The sequence below is a fragment of the Brassica napus genome, chromosome A9, assembly GCF_020379485.1.
Source record: "Brassica napus cultivar Da-Ae chromosome A9, Da-Ae, whole genome shotgun sequence".
NCBI classification, from domain to species: Eukaryota; Viridiplantae; Streptophyta; class Magnoliopsida; order Brassicales; family Brassicaceae; genus Brassica; species Brassica napus.
The window spans coordinates 35,769,993-35,773,192 of NC_063442.1; the positions used below are offsets into that span (position 1 = coordinate 35,769,993).

At 36.9% G+C, this 3,200-nt stretch overlaps 1 long non-coding RNA gene across 1 annotated transcript; it reads right to left on the reverse strand.

Moving 5' to 3' along the window:
• Positions 1-1,033: 1,033 nt before the first annotated feature.
• On the reverse strand, positions 1,034-3,200 carry LOC125578456. Its single transcript, XR_007316568.1, has 6 exons — positions 2,717-3,200; positions 2,351-2,572; positions 2,144-2,256; positions 1,813-1,960; positions 1,620-1,740; positions 1,034-1,553 (listed from the first exon to the last, which is right to left on the reverse strand). It is a non-coding gene; the product is annotated as an uncharacterized LOC125578456 (long non-coding RNA).

The window sequence follows — 3,200 nt, forward strand, 5'->3', positions numbered from 1 at the left end:
ATGTAATGACTATATTTGTAATGAATACATGGGAGAGGGCATGTCGTGAGTAGCACTTCCCACCTCAGTATTAAGTCTGATTTTTTTAATAGAACTGAGTTTAACTTTTTTTTTTTTAAAGAAGTGTGACTATATTAAATTTGAAACGATCGACATTTTGCATAAAGTCATCTGAAAATATATTAATATTTCCATTTGTGAATAATAAAATATCAATTTATCATTGGCGGAGCCAGCATCATTTTCTATAGGGATCCTTTATTAAAATAAGTAAAAAAATATTAAGATAGGTGAAAGAAAAATTTAGAACTTGTGATATGGGGGTCAAGCTAAAGAATTTTAACCAAATGTTCTAGCAAAAAGCTAACGTACATAAGCTATATTCATTTCTTTTGTAAAAGGTCAACTGATCCCCCTCCTCATTACATAGCTCTGCCACTGTGGAACGTCTATCAATACATGCACAAAAATAAATAATATTTGTGGGATGGTATGATGGTTAAAGTAAGAAATGCTACATTTTTGTATGAATTGGAGACGAATTAAAAGGCTGGTTGGCGGAGGCAGATAGTATATTTTTGTAGTTTGTATGTTTTGCTAGTGCCAATGCATTTCCTTCTTATATCATTACAATTTACAACCTACTTCTATCATGGGAAAACAAATATAGACTAATAGATATAATATTGAGATAAAGGTGTTTGACAAAAAAAAACTGATAAAGGTGGAAAATGATTCCCTCGTCCGTTTATGGGATTAATGGTCAAAGCAAGTTTTGTTCATTTCCTATATCGGGTAAAACGAATACGCAGTGGAGTTACTCTAACAAATATTCTGCACTGAATGAGTTCCTGAGTTGTAGCTCTGTAGTTAAAAACGGTGTTATACAGAGGGAGAGGTAAGAGGAACACCAGTTACCAAGAGGTTATTACCCAACTCACGTTTCAGTTTTACTGGTTTCTAAACTGAGTTTTCGGACATGTTAATGCAGGATCCTTGTCCTAAAACGAACAGTCAACGACATATGTTCAAGGAAAATAAGGCCAAATCAAAATAAGTGAATTGTTTCCAACGACGAAAGGTGGAAAATTTAAGAAAAAAAATAAGAGCGAATGGAAATCCTAGAGAAAGACAAAACATAAGTGAGGTAGATAATGATAGTTCAATAGTGATGAAGCATCGATGGAGTTGAGAGGGCAACCATGGGATGTTTTAGTTACTGCATTTTGGACGCTTATTCTCTCCACTCGCACTATTAGGAGCACTTGCCTCACAAGGACCACCGGAGCAGGTTGAAGCTAAGGCAGACTCACATGCTACACTTGCCCCAGGAAACTGGTCAAAATCTTCACCTGAATTACTGGTATCTCAACGGCTTGTGCTAGAGAGGGCAGGAGAGCAAGAGAGACAATCTTGGTGACAGTTATGGTCTGCCTCATTCCTGTGAATTTGTAGTCTGAAACCTTCACTGTGAACTTGTGGGTTTGCCCTATTATATCCAGCAGACATTGTGGTGCTGGCATCTCATGATGAGCACCTATGTCTCCATTTGCCTGGCATTAACAACATCTTTAAACTGAGTCCAAAGAGAAAAGAACATTAATAATAGTAAAGTTAACCTCGAAATAGTTGTCAATTAACGCTAACGCCTGCCTTCCCGTGAGCTCAGGACCAGCATCACCAAGTCTTACAAAAATGGCCTTCTTGACTTTGGCGTAAGCCAACATTTCAGAATGATACCTGTATTGAAGAGCAGATGACTTAGAATGAAAGGATAAGCGATGAAGAAATGTGAGGATTAGGAAAGCTAACCTCACAACATTAGTTGCATTCACGTTATCACATTTGGACAGATCAATGAGGTCAGACCTCTGTTTACTTTAGTTTGGCAATCACTACATGCGATTTTATAACATTTGGTCAGACCTCTGTATCAATGGTGGCTATGTAGTTAAAAATGCTGCATACAATTAGGAAAGAGTAAGAGCATTGTACGTACTTAGTATTGTATTGAAAAAAAATTAAGAAAGACAAATGGAAATCCTAGAGAAAGACAAAAGGGCAAAGATCTTACGTATGGTTAGCAAAGATCTCAATAATATTTATAAATTGTTTTAAAAACATTGGGCTCTTCAATAATTACCTGAGCTTGTTCCTGTTTCAAGAAGGGCAAAGATCTCACGAATGGTTAGCGTTTTGACCTTTGTCACCTCAGATGCATTGACCATAGCAGCAACGTCCTGGGTTTGAGCCAACCTAAAACATATTTTTGAGTTCACAACTGTAAATTAAAATGAGCAAGGAATACAGACCAAAAATAGATACTCGATTAGGTTAACACGGGCATTACCAACGATAGTTAAGGACTGGCTTGTAGAAGTGAAATCTAATGTAGTATACATCACTAATTAATAAGTGAGAAATCCTGCAGGATGACAATAAGTTACAAAGTGAGTAAAAGGGGTATTGTGTACCGATTAATAGATCTGTTGGAGTTTGTAGGCTATCGGTGAATTTGCGATAAAACTCATTGGCATCATGATCCCACAGGTAAACATTCAGCACATGGCCACTGCAAAAGTTCATCCAAAGTTTGTTAGAAGGGAATAAATATGTATGTGTCAATTGCTAAATGAGTTTGCAAGTAGAATAGTTTCAGTCAGTGAAATTGAATCTTAAGGAGCACAATAGGCGTCATGGAAATATGAGTTCATACCTGTTCATCAATAAGAAGAAGCTCCAGCCCAAACCAGGAACAACGTCATTGAAGAAGAGAGCCATGGGGTCTTGCCGATTGATTTCCCTGTCTATGTTGCCTCTCTGATAAATTGATTTATTGGGGAAGGAAAAAATAGATGAGAGATATATATATAGTGTAGAGTTGGTGGGATGGAAATCAATTCATGGCATTAGGATATCTGCAGTTAATGACTGAGCTTTATGAGGCTTAACATGCTGAACGTATACATTCAAAAGGAGAAGGGGAAGCGGAACAGATGAAGGTGGCCATAAGATGAGATAGAAGACGACAATGTCGTAACTCTTTTTGATAGATATTAGGTTGCAGACAAAGATTGGGCCATTGTTGGGCTAAGAAAAAGGATCTGTAACCAAATAATACCAAAGACACGGTTTGTATCTTTAGTCGACAAAAAAAAAAATGACCTGGCAAAATGAAGCTTCCGCATTGGCTAATTATT